The 17,807-nt window shown below is 45.7% G+C and overlaps 1 long non-coding RNA gene across 3 annotated transcripts in view; it reads left to right on the forward strand.

Moving 5' to 3' along the window:
* The first annotated feature begins 148 nt into the window (after positions 1-148).
* LOC114006551 (uncharacterized) overlaps positions 149-17,807 on the forward strand; it is a 60,038-nt gene continuing 42,379 nt past the window's right edge. The window contains exons 1-3 of one of the 3 annotated variants that reach the window (XR_003548264.1): positions 149-484; positions 10,421-10,506; positions 13,401-15,161. This is a non-coding gene — a long non-coding RNA (uncharacterized LOC114006551). Of the gene's footprint in view, positions 485-10,420; positions 10,507-13,400; positions 15,292-17,807 lie in introns of those variants that run through there. The other 2 variants (XR_003548263.1, XR_003548265.1) reach the window with 2 other exon arrangements.

Here is a 17,807-nt window from a genome sequence, read left to right on the forward strand (position 1 = left end):
GCGGGGTGGCCCGGGGCGGTGGGCGTGCAGGGGGCGGTGGGCCCTGAGCTGCGGCCCTCCGAGGATGGGTGGAGGCTATGCGGGCGCTCGGGGCGGAAGGGCGGCGCCTTTGCAGGCAAACTGGTTGCGGACGCCCGCGCCTTTCTTCGCCAGCGCTCGGGAGGCCGGGCTGGTTCTCCGAAAGCCCCTGCCAGGCCTGCATTTTTTTTTCTTTCTTCTTTCGCATCTGAGGGTTTTGCCTCCCACTAGAGAGAAATCAATTTTTTTTAAGATGTGCTGGGTTTCCAATAAATAGCATCCTCGGATGGCGGAGAAGGGGAATGACGCCCTCACCCTGCCACACACCCCCCACGCCAGCCCGCAGCTCTGAATCGGCTTTTCTTTCTTAGGCGGCCGCACTGTTACCATTCCAGGCTTGTGTGGGAGAAGACTTGTGCGCCTGTGTCTGCCCGCCCTGCCGGCTCCAGCCTCGGGTTGATAAAAGGTACAGATGGTTGGAACACAAACGTGTGACGTCAGGTCGGGTTTTAAAAGTCCCCTTTTCCCTGCATCAGTTGTCTCTCGGGACAGACTTTATTTAGAGGATCGATTTGCGCCTAATGGCAGTGTAGAGAAACGGGGGCGATGCCAAGACTGGAAGTCTATTGTGATGCTGTGCTTGTAACCAGGAAGAGGAGGAGAGAAAAAGAGAAAGGAAGAAAAATCCAACGTCATTAAAATATCCGAGTGCAGGCTAAAAAACCCTGCTGATCGAGGAATAGCACCGCCCTCTAATATCCTTTGGCATATCCATGCCATGATGTGGTTGAAATAGTGTGTCTACAATTACATTCCTCATTATGTTATTTTCTACGTAAAATGGAGGGCTTCTCATAACTGCACTGTAACAGCCATGCGAAGATCGGAAGAAGTCGGTTCTTGGCCTAGCGTTCTCTGCTACTCTTCACTACCTTCTCAACTCCAGCAGATTAAATAGGACTACTCTTGGGCACCCAGCCTCTCCTTATCAGTTCAGTGAGGGCCACAGATTTAATGTGCAAGCATTTGAGTTCCCCAAAGTGAAGGTTCTGTGGTACTATTACTGGAATGCTCTGATTACAAGTCACCTTGTAAAAATCCTGTGCTATACTCCATAGAGTTCTTAGTTAAGGGGTGTGAGAATTTACCCTCATTCATAGTTAATCCTGTTAAGCTCTGTAGATGTCAAGCCAGGAATTAATTCGCGTGCACACCCCCTAAAGCCCAACTGGAACTTGATTAGGAACAATGGCAGAGATAAATTTTTTGGAGAGTGAAAGTGCAAATTTAAATTATGGACTGAATATGCATTTTAATAGGTTTCTAGTGATTGAGCTAAGGAAACTTCAGGACTCTTCTGAAATTTTCTAATTAACATAATTAATGCACGTCCTGCCTCATTATAGGCTTCAAGCTCTCCTGATAAAGAATGCTCCACACCTACCTGAGTTGTCATCCTTCTCCACCCTGAACACCATTTTGGCTGCCCGTATCTTGGTTTCACCATTAAAAAAAAAAACCTAAAAAAAAAAAAAACAGGCTTCACATGACCTAGTCTATCTCATACAATCAAATAAGGTAAAATGAAAGGCTATGGGTGTCCCGAACCCCCTACTGTAGCAGTTAAGTGCCGAGCATTGCTATGAGCTGGATCCCACATGGCTTTTAAAAACACACCACATGACCAACCATGGTTTGAGTCCCGGACGTGATGTTTTGCTCTCGCTCTCGCTCTCGCTCTCTCTCTCTCTCTCTCTCTCTCTCTCTCTCTCTCTCTCTCTCTCTCTCTCTCTCTCTCTCTCTCTCTCTCTCTCTGTGTGTGTGTGTGTGTGTACATGTGTCTCGCTCTAGTCAAATTGAAATAAATAAATTTCACACTTGATACATAGGCATGCATGCCTAAAATCCTGATGAGCTGGAGGTGAGTGTGACCATACCTCATTAGATGGGGTGCTTCAGCACACATGTCCTCTGACAATTAAATAGACGAAAAACTGGCCTGACCATGGTGTGGTGGTGAAGGCAGCTAGATGTCACATGGCCAACTGCTTGGTCCAAGACCCAGCACCCTGAAAAGCACGCCCAGTGTGTGTGCACATGTGCCCAGAATCCCCAGAGGAGGGAGAGATGGAGAAGAAATTACGGCAAGATCATTCCCCATGGTGGGGTGGGGGCGGGCATATGCTTTCTCACTTTCCCTCTCTTCGTCCCTCTGCTCAGATTAGAATAAGTAAGTAAGTAAACTTAAATAAAATAATTCCAAAATAAATAAATAAATAAAACAAGCCAATGGGGCCAAGAAGTTAACTGGTATCAGTAATCTCCCTCCTTCCCTTCCTGCCTCCTGTTTTTACTTTTATCCTCCCTGTTCAGCCAGCTTTACTCACACGTATTAGGTACTTTGCAGTCATCAAAGAACCAGTGTTCCTGGCAAGTCCCAGATCATCAATTAGTGATGACTAATTGGTTGGACCAGGCTCACGTATTCATGCCTCAGCCAAGCACCACCGCAAAGTCTTAGAACTGATGACAGCTTCCATTCAGAATTCACGTCTGCAAGGATAGAAGCAGAGGTCTTACAGACATACCCACCGGGAGAATTGCCATGAGCGAGAAGTCTTGTTTACTGTACTGCCACACGTTGGGTCTTCACTGAGCAACGTGGATGCTTTACCTCACTGGAGTTTCTCACTCACCTCCCATGTTGGAAATGGGCTTGAAGAAGTTTACTGTGCCTGGTTACCCAACACATCAACCGCAGGCCCCGGATGGATGGAGGCTTTGAAAGCCAGAGGAGCAGCTTCTGTGGTAGGAAAGAGCTACTGACAGCTTTCGAGCCTGCTAGTCCCTGTCTTATAGAAATGGATTTTGCGAGGAGCCTGAGCTACATCGAAAAAGCATTTAGTAATCTGCCAAAATGAGGGTAAGTTCAGACACCGGGAAGACAGAACCAGAAGACCCTGCATCTGTCTGCAAGACTTTCTGGAGGAGACAAACAGGAGAGGTGAGAGCCATAGAGATAATGACTGTGAAAACCTGAAAACACGTCATTAGATCAAAGGGCGATATGAAGTCTCGTGCAAAATAAATTTTTAAAGTTAATAAGCTAGGTGCAGTGGCATGCTCCTGTAATCCCAGCTGCTCAGGGAGCAGAGGCAGGAGGGCCACAAGCTGGCAGTCAGCTCAGGCAATGACATGTGTGTAAAGGAGCTGGGTGTGGTGGTGCACACCTGTAGCCCTGGCTACTGGGGAGGCTGAGGCAGCGGGACCACAGCAGGGAGATCTGGTCTAAAACACCACACATCCAGGGGAGAGCAGGACTTGGACACTTGTACATAGCAGCAAGATTACAAAATACCAAACAGTAAGAACAGGTTAAAAGTTAAAGCTGAGAGCACAAATGGTAAGGCACCAGTCTACAATGCTGGGGCCCTCTGGAAGACCACAATTAGAACCTGGGTCAGTCTGAAGCACACCAAGCATGAGGGTGTGCACCTCGATCCTGGCCAACTGGGTGAGGGCACATGATGGTGTCAAGAGTGCCTGTTTCTTTCTCTCTCAAGAAATAAATAAACTTTTAAAAGAAGTTATGGGCTGGCCTTGTAGCATAGCAGTTGAGTGCTATGCATAGAAAGCCAGATCTCAAGCACTTTGAGTCCAGGCCCCAGCAGCTTGAAAAACATGCCAGGCATGTGTGCATTCATGCCCCAAATCCTGGTGAGGTGGAGATACAGAGAAAAAGGGACTGCAGTGTGACCATCCCTCACTGGAAGCTTTGTTCTCTCTTTCTCTGGCAAACACAGGCCCCTCTGGTGTATTTAAAAAAAAAAAAAAAAAAAAAAGTTACCCCTCAGGGCCCAGCCTAAACACTGCTAAGATGCTATTTTCTGCAGGCTAGAACCACGTGGAATGGCCGGGTTTGATTTCTCGTCCAATCTAGAGGCCAGGCAGTGTTGCATGCTGTAATTCTCACAACCCAGAAGGCGGAGGCACGACGATCATGAACTCAAGGCTGACCTGGACAACAGTGTGGAAAGTGGGATGTGGTGATTTATGTTTGTAGTCCCAGCTGGGAAGCTGAAGCAGGAAGATCCCAATACATAATGTATATATGTACACACACACACGTGTGTGTGTATGTGTGTCAAATTATCCTAAGAGGAATGGCAGTCATCCTATCAGCATATCAGCAACAAGTGGCAGAAGGTGATAGGAAATATCTTTAAAGTATTGAGAGATTCTGAGAAACTAGAATTTTATATCTCACTAAACCATCTTTCAAGAGAAAAGTCAAAGTTTCAATATTTAGGACTCACAGATGCTCATTGAAAGAAATCCTAAAGAATATTCTCCAACAAGAAGAAAGAAAACTCCAAGAAGTGAGACAGAAGAAGGTAGGGCAAACAAATAATTAGTAAATACTTTGGTTCATCTAAGTAAGTAGTATTTCTCTTAAAGGACAGTTTTTTGCTATTTGAGAACCAGGCGAGGGTCAACCATCCTCAGTATGGTGATGAAGGCAACTGGATCTCACTCAGCTGACTTCAGCAAGCCTGGCAACTTGAACATCACACCAGGAGTGTGTGTATGCACGTTCAGAATTCTAAAAGGGAGAAATTGAGGAGAAGGGATTGCAACAGGACCATGACCTGTCTCTGTCTTTCTCTCTCTTCTGTCTCTCTTCAATGAGCACATGTGCCCTCGGGCCAAATTAAAAAAAAAAAAAAAAGTGAAACTAGAATATTAACCCCTTCATATATGGGAGGTGATAGTAGGACACAATGCTGAATTAAACCATTCTAAGCTTCTTTTATTCAGAGTTAAGTAATTCCTTAACTTAGACTTTAACAAGGGCATGTGAATGGTTATGGTTCTTCCTTGTAAATAGCGGAGTCCCTGCAGGAATTTCTTAGAATTATAACAGCTCCCAGAGTCTTTAAAGGAGTTAGGAAAGCAGGACTGAGCTAAATTTCAGGAAAAAGTCTTCTAACCCATGCAACAGAACTGGCAAGATGAAGAAACTGCTGCTGCTCCCAGGAAGTGTCAAACGCCAGAAGCTCCACCTCTGTCCCTGCTATCCACCTGCATCAATGCCAGTTCTGTTGAGATCTTGACTTTGCTACCAAGAAAATGGAAGTTGGATGTGGAGTTCGTGCCTTCACATTTCCGTGGGTTCTTCTGTTAGCACCTATTTCGCAAGCCTGTATCTTAGCTGCAAGAGGGGCTGAAAATTTGATTTCTGATTTCTACACTTGGAAGGTGGTACCTTTAACCAGAGGATTATCCCAAATGCAGAAAGGTTACTTAAAAGATTATGGCAGCCTTGAATATAAGTCTATTACTGATATGCAAGCTAAACATTTAAAAATATTCACCCAATAAGAAAAATAGATTGTGTATCTTCCAAACCTATAGCAGGAAAAAAAAAATGGCCTCAAGAAAACTTAGTTAATGGACTGTTAGACAAAAGAGAAAGCAAATCAACAATATAATAGAAACTCACAGACGATTGTAGAAACAAATTGAAGTAGGCCCAGCTCTGGTAGCATACAAGTAGTGCTATCACTTTTTAGGCCAGAAGCCACATGGGAAGCCCAGCTTCTTGCACGTGCAGACTGAAAACAATAAAGCATTGATGAAAGACGTTGAAACACAAACGGAAAGATAGCCTGTGCTTCTAAGTTGGAATAATTACTAATATTGTTAAAATGTTCATACTACCCAAAGTGATACACAGACTCAATGCAACCCTATCAACATTCCAATGGTATTCTTCACAGAAATAAAAGAGCAAGCCTAAAATCTGTATGGAACTGCAAATGAACCAGGTTAGCCAAAACAACTCTAAGAAAGAAAAACAAAGTTGGAAACATGTTTCCTAACAAATTTTAAAATTATGTTACAAAGCTATAGTAAGAGTCAAAACAGAATGGTAATGGCATATAGAGAGACAGTGGGAAAAAATAGTGGAATAAAATAGAAGTCCCAGGGCAGGGGGGGGGGGGTACCAAATATACACGGTCAACAAATTTTCAACAAAAGTACCAAGAAGACACAATAAAAAAAGGATAATCTCTTCAATAAATGTTGATGGAAAACTATTTCCACCTGTAAAAGAATGAAATGAGCCCCTATGTGACACTATACATAAAAATCAGCTCAAAATTAATAAAATGCTTTAACATAATATCTGAAATGAGGGACCAGCAGATGGCATAATGGCTACATCGCTGGACTCCCACATAATCTACTAGTTCGCGTCCCAGACCCAGCAACTTGAAACTCACACTGGGCATGTGTGCATATGTGCCTAAAATCCTGAAAGGAGAATGGAGGAAAGGAATTGTGGCATAGCCATGCACCCTATAGTAAAAAATCTCTCCAAAAAAAGAAAAACAAACCAAAAACCTGAAATGAAAAAATCCTAGAAGAAAACAATGAAATTATATCAAGAGAAAAGCTCCCTGACATTGGTCTTTGCAATAGTATATTGGCTATTACAATAAAAGCTCAAGCTACAAAAGGAAAAATAAATACATAGAGGTCTAGATATTATGGTGCAGCACTGCTAGTTTCTACAATGCAGGAGGTCATACAAAAGATTGAAATTCAGTTCTTGTGTTGATTTGTCTACAACAGGCACATGTGTACATGCCTATTAACCTGGCTAACTGGGAAAAGTGGGAGAAGGGAAGGGAATCATGGCATAAGACTGTATTGAGGGTACTTGTCTTTCTCTCATTAAGTGCATAGACTTTACAAATCAAATAAATATAACTACATCAAACTGAAAAGCTTTTACACAACAAAGGAAATAATCTACATAATAAGGCAACCTATGAACTGGAGAAAAATTTGCAAACCATATATCTGATCAAGAGCTAATATCCAAATTTTAGCCTTAAGTAAAAGCAGGGAGGCCTCATGCATTTTAAGGATATGGGTTTAGGGATGGGAATACTATTGGGTCATTGGAAAAGTCGCAAGGTGTTTTCTGTTTTTCTACGCAAAAATGCATCATGACTTTTCTGGCGACCCAATAGATTGCAGTCCACCCTCAATATCTTGGGTTCTGCATTTGTAGACTGAACTGACCACTGTTTGAAAATATTTTTTTTTTAAATGTGGCTCTGTCTGTACCGACTACTTTTTCTAGTCATTATTCCTTAATCGATAGAGCATGCCATCTATTTACATAGCATTTACATTGTGGTAGGCATTATAGGGAAGCTAGAGACGATTTTAGAGTGTGTGGGAGGAGGCTGTACCTGGCTATACACAAATACTATGCCATTATATGTCATGAACTTGAGCATCCGTGGATTTCAACATGTGTGGGGGTTCCTAGAACCTACTCTTGGATAACAAGGGATTCTGTATTAGAACAGATTCTGGTAACTGTCTTTTGCTTACGTTTATCTCCTGCCCCACCCCCAGTGAGTTATTGGGTGAGAGCGGCAGTTAAGGCTGAAGAGTAGACATTGAGAATGTAGGGTTTGAAGATAGAGAAATTGCCTAGAAGATAAGAGGGTTGACCGAGAAAATTTAGAATTACTGGACACCGCAATAGTGACTATTTTATCCAGGTTTGTTTCGTAGTTAAGTGCAGGGAAAGACTAGGCAGAGAATGAATGTTTTTTTGTTGTTGTTGACTTTTTCTTCTTTTTTTTTTTTTTTTTGCTTGTTTTTAAATTTTGCGTGTCCTCATTAGAGAGAGAAAATATGCAATCACCCTTCTTAGAGGATAGTCATGCCTCAATCCCTTCTCCATTCCTTTTCTCAGGATTTTGGGCATACTCGCCCACACACAGCATGTTTTTCAGGCTGCCACACCCAGGAGCTACACAGTCAGCCATGTGGGATCCAGCTGCCTTAACCACTGTACCACTGGCTGGCCCAGCAGAGAGTTGATGATTGCCAGGATTGTGACTTTTCTAGGCACAGATCTACTGGCTGTTCATTGTAGCAACACTTGCAATGGCAACAACTTTAAACGGCTCATATGTCTATCAGTCGGTGACTAGTTGAATAAGCTATGTATTTATTTAATAATACCCAGCTGTTAAAAAAAGGAACAAAGACTGCCCCTGTAAACTGCCGTGGAATGATTACCAGGAGATAAAGTTATATGAAAAGAAGAGGGGCAAAGAAAAATATGTATGGTATACTGTGCCTTTTTTTTTTTTAATTAAGTGGTAAAATGTAAAACTTTATAAAGAAACTAATACATACTGGGGGAGAGTGGGAATAAGATAAATGATAATATAGAAATGTAGGGAACAGCAGATGGTATGATGGTTATGTCGCTGGATTCCCATGTAATCAACTGCAGTTCGAGTCCTGGACTTGGCAGCTTAAAACTCATGCCGAGTGGATCCCACATGGCCAGCTGCATAGTTTGAGTACCTGGCAGCTTGAAAGACCTAGAAGCCCAAAATCCTGAGAGGAGAATTGAGGAAAAGGGTTTGCAGCATGGTTACCACTCCCCACCACACACACACACCTTGGGAGTGCTTTCTCATTTTATCGCTCTCTCACACATGAGGACACATGCCCTATAGCAAATTAAAAAAAAAAAAATTGTAAGGTGTCAACTTGATCAGGATAGGAGATACCCAGATAACTAGTAAAACATTATTTTTGGGCTTATCTGTGAGGATATTTCTGCTAGAGATTGGCATTTGAGTCAGTGAACTGAGTAAGGGAAATTCACTTTACTCAGTGCCAGTGGGCACACCCGATCTGTCAAGGAACTCAATAGAAAAAAAGAACCAAGAAAGAGTGAATTCACTTTCCTTCTGGAGCAGGGACACCCGTCCTCTCCTCCCTTGGGATCAGAACTCTGGTTCTCCAGCCTTTGGACTCCAGGACTTCTGGTTTCCTCAGGCCTTCACCTCTCGCTGAGACTTACCTGTTGGTTCTCCCAGTGCTCAGACTTCAGACCGATCTGCACCAGCCTCATCATTGCTTGAGCCGATTCCCCGGGGATGTCCTCAGTTCTCTCAGTTTATTCTACCAGGTCTATTCCTCTGTAAAATTGTGACTCGGTGAACTAATGGGTAAGGGAGCCAGATCCCTCATGACTGATGTGTGGTTCAAATCCCAGCCACCGGGGCTTGAAGAGCACAGTGGACGTATGTGTGCATGCCCCGAATCCTCCTGGGTGGCAGAAACTGTGTGTGTGCTGACGCTATTGCCCTTCAAGAAACATCAAATATGCTGCCAGGAGGCAAATTTATCAACATCAATGAGTGACAAAAACGATGTCCAAGAAGTGACATTGGCAAAAAACTTTACATCAAAGAAATTCTCAGAGATATTTCATGTCATCGAAAGTGCATAGAAGAAAAAAATTGGGAGAGGAGGGGCAGCCCTGTGGTGTAGAGGTTAAAGTAACTGGACCCCTCATGACCAGCCATGCAGTTCAAATCCTGGCCCTGGAAGCTTGAAAAACACAGAGTACATGCACATGCATGTCCCAAATCCCAACTGGATGGAGAAATGGAGGAGAAAGGCTTGCAGGGTGACTGTGGCCCATTGAGAGTGCCTTCTTCCTCTCTTTCCTCTGTTTCTCTCTCTCCCTGGCAAATGTGTGTGCCTCCTGACAAATTAAACACACACACACACACACACAGATGCTAACCCAAGCTTGGAAAGGACGTTTTGCTAAGGCAATAATAAAAAGATGCTCTGAAAAATAAGCACAGTTGACACTGCTCTTGATAAGATCTTTACCAAAAACAAAACAAAACAAAGCACAAATTATTAGTGCTTCTAATGTGTAAGTCACAATCTATTAAAAAATCTATTTTAAAAAATTCCTGTGTATTTATAACTGAAAGGACGAAATTTTTTTATGTTTTGGCAAAAATTTTTATGCAACAATTACAATTTTTCCTATTGATGATTAAGATTGCCTTGCAAATTTTCAGCTTGCATGGTATTTTTATGATTCTGTACTACCATGCCAAGGAAGGACTGCCTGGTTATGGGTTAAACAAGAAGAAATTAAAAATGATGAAACCGAACTGCTGCTTTAGCAATGTAAGTGTACTTTCTATTAGAGCTCGAAAAACAACGGAAAGTAATAGAATGGACACACTTGTCACTACAGAGCAATAACGCACACAGCGATTCCCGTGATGTGTAATCTGTTTGAGAGGGAGACTATCTCGATATGCATTTGCCCAGACAGGAGGAGAAGAGATGGGGTCACCATATCATGTCTCATCCTCAGAAAACATGGCAGCCAGTGTCAAACTATCTTGAACATTTGTTTCCTTGAGGCATGAGTTTGCATCAGTTAGAAGGTCATTGGGGATCAGTGCTCAGGACTCCAGCTCCTCTTGCTAGGCCTCTCTCCTGGCTCTGCCTTCTCCTTGTACACTGGCTCTTTTTTCAGGCTGGCAGCGAATCATGACAGCTGTACTGGCGTCACAGCCAAACACAGAGAGAGGCTGTTTGTTCCAGAGTCTCCTCGGGAGTAAGGTAAGCCCCCTAGCCAATCTCCCCTTCTATCCCATTGGCCAGAACTGTTTTATGTGGCCACCGTAACAGTCAGGGTTCAGGGTGGAAAACGAAAGCCACTGTGTATATGTGTTCTGGGTATAAAAGGCTTAACATCTAAACATAGAAGCGGGAAGTGCGTGACTGCTGAGAAAGCAAGGGAAGCAGAGTTCAGAAACTCTGTCCTCGCAGGCCACAGATGTCGAGTCTGAACAATCTTAGCCTGAAACGCTGAAGTTTGTAGTTCCTCAAGTTTGCCCCAGGAAGCTGCTGAGAGTCTCTCATCCATGGATAAATTGTTATTACCTGCTCCAGAAGAATAATGCCTTTCTCTTTCCAAGTCTTACTCTGTTCTTTTCATGAACAGTAACCGTGAATGGGACGGAGATGGTGATTCTATACTTAGAAGGGAATGGTGGTGGTACCATAGGGCAGGGCAGCAGATAATCCTTCACCCCACCTTGATCCAGCCCCAGAAAGGGAACAGGCCAGTGGGACTGGCATTGCCCCAGTGGGGTTTACCTTCGCTCTAGGCTAGGGTGAGATCCCTCTGACCCATCCACCCTCCTGCTGCATCACGGCTTGACATCAAGGGATGTGAAGAGAATGCTGCTGGTTAGACAACTGGCAGTCCCACTGCGCGGTCCCACAATCGCAGTTTTCTTTGCAAGTAACATTCGTTACCAAGCCATGCATTTCAAAGACCTATGTGGTGTTGGCATTCACCACGTGTCCCGTTGTTACCCACAAGGTGCAGTCTCCCACGAGCAGTTCAAATTTCAGGCAAAATCGTCAAGTTCGTTGATTGATAATTTATAGTGTTACTGTACTCAGTACAAAGTTAAAACTCCTTTTAGAAAATTCCTCCATTACTTCTTTTCTTAGGCCAGATTTTTTGGTCTGTCACTTTATGATTTGCCTTGCCAGCTCTCTAGGATATTGTAGATATAATGAATTTATTTGCATGACTCAGGTTTCCAAGGTCGGCCACCCCGAGCTCAGCTGCTGATCTTCCTGCTCTCACTTTACACCCCAGTTCATTCCATTCCCGTTTCCGCAGGGACTGTAGGACTACTGTTTCCCTGGGGGAAAAGCCAATGGCCATGAATCCATCTGGCCACGGAGGGAAGGATGCAAATGTCAAGGATGCTGATTTCTCACCAGGGCCGTTAGAGTAAATCCTCTTTATAAAAAACACCCTGAGCATAAGCCTTTTGGGAGGCTATGAGGAAAGTTATGTATGTGCAGGTGCCAGGGAGTGACTTCTGTTCTAGAAGAAGCCCACAGCTCAGTGTTCCCTCCTACACACCTCCTCAAATATGCAAGCTGCATATATATTTATAACTCTGCAGTTTAAAAAAAGTGAACTTTATTAGCAGAGATAACTGTCATAGTTGAAGCAGTCGCACTCTGCAGAACAACCAGGGACCACAGGCATCAGAATGACATACGTTCAGTCAAATCGCATGCAGATGTGGGGGGATTGTGAGATGCCACCTGGCCATGAGTACCGAAGGCAGGACTAGAGTGAGCCCTGGCTGTGGGGGTCCCTGGGAGCCTGAGAAAATGTCTGAGTGCTTCTCCCAGAGCCCTGCTATATCCCATGGGCAGTAGCTTCATCGTACATTTTTTGCATCCAGCCCTCCCAGCAGCAGCTCTCAATGAATGTTTGCAGAGTGGGGGGCAGTGGATGCAGTGTTGACCTCGGCGCCAGGCAGCGCGGGCCCTGAGGTGGCCTCTGTGTACACGTCTTCTCTCTGCGCAAACACTGCGCTCCATCAGTGGGGCCACACTCACAGTCATGGTAACCCAGTGTGGCCCAAGCCAGGGGTTCTCACTCTGAACCACGTAGGGGCGTCTGGCTAGCCCACAGCTCAGCTTCGTCTCAGACCTGTGGAAGTCGGGATCCCAAGCTGAAGACCAGGCGTCCTCGGGGGAACCACTGCTCTGGCTGAGCGTGTAGGCAGCTCTGCCTGGGGAGTTAGGAGGCCGAGAAGAAATCTCTCAGTGTGCTGAAGTGCTAGTGCCGCTTCCGCTGAGGCCCAGTGTGCAGAGTCAGAAAAGAGACCGTTCTGTTGAGATTTCAGAATGTGCTTTTGTCCCCTGGAATGTGAGGAGCAGAGGGTGTATCACATGTCTGGCGAAAGCATAGCGCTCCAGAGTGATGCTGCTGTGAAAGGCGAGGGGGAGCTATTCAGTATTCTGTCTTGCCCTGGCTAGTGACCCTACCCCAGCCCGCAGGCTGCCCAGAGGCCGTCTGCGTGGTGTCCAGCACTGTCCTTCCAGCGGGATAAGTCTGCTCCGGCGTGTTGTTCTGTCCTGGGGGAAAGGTGGGTTTCTGTTTTGGTTTGTAGATATCTTTGAAGGATAGGGTTGGGAGGGGGGCACTAGCTGAGCTGGAACGGGGGCAAGGAGAGCTGTGGCTCGGGAAATTCTAAGTCGCTACAAGCTGTCAGTGGGAAGTGAGAAAGGCAAACAGAGGGCCGAGAACGGAGCCAGGAACTTGCCTCGTGGATGATCAGAACTCGACTATAAATAACCAACGGAACAACGAACATGTTTAGTGAAGTTATTTTCCAAAGCAGAGCATAGGCAAAATAAATGCTTCCCTTGAGCAAATCCTCAAGCTGTTCCAGAAGAGCCGAGTAAAATACAGGAACACCTGTCTGGCTGTGGTGCCTTTACATAAATCTTTTCCAGTCGTTGAAAGCTGCCCTTGTAGATGCCACACCCTGAACGTGTTACTTGTGAAGGGGGACTGCAGTCCCCTGAGAGGTGACGAGCAGGTCCCTTGTCACCTGTTGGATTTGGGTGGGCCGGCGGTTGGCAACAGAATCTAGGTTTCCTTCTTACCCGCTCTCCTGGTACCCCCTCAGTTTTAGCTCCAGGCATGGAGCATGGACCTAGACTAAAGACCACCAGAGTGTCTTCTTGGTCTGCCCGGCTACAGACAGAAGGTTCTGATGCATGGACTTCAACAACTGCTCCTGCCCCAGCTCTTTCTGGCTCATGCACTCCCATGTGCTTTGGACAGACGGAATTACTGCAAGTCTCCACATGAGTGATGGACTTAAGTTACTGAACTCATTTTTTCCTAAAGTATTCTAAAGCCTTGCTTTGATCTTGAGATATTTTCAAAAGATTCCTACCACTTCATATTCCATGAGCTGAGAATCTACTAGGGACTAACAGCTCAAGAAACTCATCTAAAAGCCTGTGTACCTAGGTCCAGTATCATTTCTTGAAATATTTGGTGCTCAATCCTACCCTGCCTCGCTACCCTGGATGTCACAGGGTTGACACGTCTGAGAAGCACTGTTACAGTGCAGTTAGGCATGGTTACCCAGCACTCAGCTTTTGTGGGTTGGCGTCATTGCAGTCCTAGAAGAAAACGTGTGTGCACCGTGGAGCATTTTGTACAAAACTCTGCATACCTGACACAGTTGTAACACCCTCTCCCCAACCATCGTCTCCAAGGTTGATGGTTTGGAGTTGTGGGTGAATTTAAGCTGGATAACTGGTCCAGTTCCCCTCTTTGGTTCTTTGCCAAGCTAGTGAAGGGAGTGGGGAGGCTGTCAGAAGCTACCATGTCAAGGTGTGACAAGAAGAGGGGAAACAGCCAGATCTCTCCCCAGCGGAGAGACACAGTGTGAGGCAGACAGCCCTGGAACCCTCACTAGTCCTGTCTAAGAGCATCATTATTATAATCCGGAATGACAGATGAGATTCACGATTACAACCTGTGCCAGTAAGAGAGGTCTGCAGTTACGGCCACACTGCTCTCTTCCAGGACAGGTAGCGATAATACATTTCAGAAAGTCTTTCACAGACGAGTGGCTAGGTGTGGACATTGAAAATGACACATTTGAATTATCTGGGAAAATCGCTTCCGCAAGCTACCTCCATTCCAGTGAGTAGGATGGAAAATTGAAAACGGAGAGGAGACCAGGCTCTTCGTTTCAGTCGAGGTATTAACCAGCTGAGCGGTGTAGGCCTTCAGTTTCCTTATCTTGAAACCAGAAAGGCCCACATTTCCAATGTCTATTATGGTGGCCACTTGCCACATCCAGCTATTTAAATTTAAATCAATTTAAAATAAATAGATTTGAAATTGTCTAGGTAGCCCCATTGAGCAGTGGATCCTTTTAGGTCACAGCTGATTGGGCCAGGAGCAGTCCTTTGCCCCACGCACAGCTAGCGCTCCCTTGGGAATTCGGTGCTGAGGTTCAGATACGGTCTCTGTAGGAGGCTGGAACTAGAACAGATTAGCACAAGAGCTGAGTGGGCAAATGACATCGTACAGACTTGGAGATGCAGAGGAAGCCTGTGAAGAGAGAAAAAAGAAAAAACAAGCAGGCAGAAACGCACAGAGACTAGGGACAGAGTCTGGGTGGCTTTCTGATTCCTGGTTCCTGAAGCCTACTTACTTTCTTCTGTTTCCCCTTTTTGGGAAAGAATTGTATGTTTATGTGACGTTCTTCCTTATTTATTCAAGCTGGCTCAGTCAGTTTCTGTTACTTGTAACCGAAGAGCCCTATCTGACTCGGGATCTTGGAGCTGAGAAAGCTCTGAAGCGCTATCCAAGCTCAGCAGGATATGGTGATCGACTGATGATGTCTGTCATGGCCACGGGATGGGTGAGTGGAGGCGTCTGTGCTGGGTATTTGCCATCCTTGAAATTACCTTCACTCTCACATTCCTTTTGTTTTTCTGATGAATTCTTAGTTTTTTGTTTTTTTCCTGGATGAATAACATGTTATTTCTCTGACAGCATTTACTGGTAACTGTTTTCCATTGGTGAAATAAAGTATAATGACATTTTGAGATTTAAAAGAAAAACATAAATCGGAGCTGCTAAACATCAACATCTTCACATTTTTACATAAATGCGCTCTAAAGCCAGCAAGCTTTCAGGAAAGTGTGTTTTTAATGATACCAGCCAAATTTCCTAAAGTTGGTATCCTATAGGTTTTATAAATGATCATAAGGCTAAAAATAAATCTAATTGACTTTGAGTGTACCCACATGGTCAATTACAGTGAGGCCAGGATAGCTCCTCCTGCTCTAAGGAGATTCAACTAAGCTTTGCCTGATTAGTAATGATAATGTGCTGTGTCACCCAGTGAGCTCTCGCCTTCTCCCACAGGACAGTCGTAATCAAATATGTGGAAACTGAGGCAGGAAATTAACTGCGAAGGCCTATCAGTGTAGGAGCAGATGAAGCAGCCACACGAATGCTGAGGGTAGGGCAAGGCTATGCAGTTAATCAGAGACTGAGCTGGGGTCAGAAGACAGGTGAGAATACGTTGTCAAACGGACACAGAGGGGCCAGCAGTTGGCGTAATGGCTATGTCACTGGACTCCCATGTAGTCGACCACAGTTCGAGTCCTGGACCCGGTGGCTTAAACTGATGCCAGGTGTATGTGCGTGCGTGCCCAAGATCCCAAGAGAATGGAGGAGAAGGGATTGTGGTGTGGCCATCCCCCCTGGGGGGGTGATTTCTCGATTTCTGTCTGTCTCTCCCCTTCTTTCTGGCGAGTGCATGTGCTCCATAGCAAAAACCTCTCCAAAAAAAAAAAAAAATGGACATAGAGAACCAGCTGGGTTGGCCCAGCACTGAAGCCACTTGGGAAGGTTCTAGGTCTACTTCCTGAGGGTTCCCTGGAAACAGGGCACACACACACACACCTGTGACCCCGGGTGGCTGACACTGAGAGTGAATTGTGGCATGGAGACCCTATTGGAGGTGTCTGTCTGTCTATCTCCCAATCCCTTTCTCCTTCATAGAAGCAATTATAAAAAGAACTTTAAAAACAGCACATAGAGGGTCCAGCAGATGGCATGGAGGTTAGGGCACTGGATACCACATGGCTGTGTAAGTGATTCAAGTCCTAGACCCAGCAGTTTGAAAACCATGTCAGCATGTGTGTGTGTGTCCAAATGCCATGAGGAGACTGGAAGGGGATTGCAGTGCAGCTCTCCCTTCTTGGGGGTGACTTCTCACATTCTGGCTCTCTCTCTCTCGCTCTCTCTCTCTCTCTGGCATGCACCCTATAGCAAAAACTAAAAAGAAAGAAAATTAAAATTTAAAAAGTAGTAAGTAAATAGATGCACGCAGAGATTACGTTCAGGAAACGGGCAGTAGGTCGAAACCATCCAGGTTAGGCACAGGAAAGACCAGCCTGGTATGCGTGAGATATTTAGCAGCTCACGGGCCCAGGGGATGCTCGCCCTGCATCACCGTTGTGCCAGACAGACCATAACGTGGCCCCATTTTAATGCCAAGTGTGGGTGGGGTCAGGGCCTGTTTCTGGCTGATAGAACACGGCAGAGGTGACAGGTGTCCCCCGGTTATATTGCTAGGCTCTGACACAACTCTGTCCTGCTTGCTCGCATTAGACTCTCTTCCCATGCTGCCTTGAAGGGGTAAGCTGCCATGTCCTGAGGGGTCCTGGGGGGGCGGGGGTTCACATCAAGGAACTGCAGTATCCTGCTTTCCTGAGAGCAGCCCCCAACTGACACCCAGAAGCAAAGCAGGACCTCAGCCCTTCAACCACAGGAGGTGAATTCTGCTGGCAGCCCGAAGGGGCGTGGCAGTGGGTGTCCCCAGTCAAGCCTCTGATGAGACCACAGCCTCACCCAACCCTGGGGATGCAGCCCCGGGAGGCCCTGAGCAGGGAGCACAGACAGGCTGAGCCTGGACTTCCGACCACAGAAGATGGAGACTGAGGTGACACACGTCTGTTGTTTTAAGCTTCCAAGTTTTTGGCGTCTTGTTACGCAGCAATAGAAAACTAAAACACTGTGACTGTGGTCTATCACAGTTGCTTTGAAACCTTTCTTTGCTGTGGAGACGTGTATCTAAGCAAAAGCCACAAGGAAAGCCAATGTATGAAACAAATCACAGTGTAACTTCTGTGACAGCTCCGCAGAGGGAATGGGTACCCTCCCAGCTGGGTGCTCCTGACAGAACGGTGGCCCAGGCGGGAACTGTAGACAGTCTGAAAACTGTGAGATAAATGAAAGAGCACTCCAGCTGATCAAGGTGCCGTCGTGGGCTGCAGAGAAGATGACCAAGCGTCGCCCCTGTGAGGCCCAGCGGGCACGAGGGTACCCCGCCCGCATTCCCTGACCTCCCCCCGGGTCTGGCCACTCCAGCCTGGCTTCCGTGTGCGTTTGCTGTCACCAGCCTGTGCCTGTAACTCCTCTGAGAACTCTGCCTGGGTTACTGGACTGACTTGCCTACTGTGGAGAACTCGAGGCTCTACAAGTTTGTTTCCTG

Source organism: Tupaia chinensis, unplaced genomic scaffold (assembly GCF_000334495.1).
Source record: "Tupaia chinensis unplaced genomic scaffold, TupChi_1.0 Scaffold148822_2, whole genome shotgun sequence".
NCBI classification, from domain to species: Eukaryota; Metazoa; Chordata; class Mammalia; order Scandentia; family Tupaiidae; genus Tupaia; species Tupaia belangeri.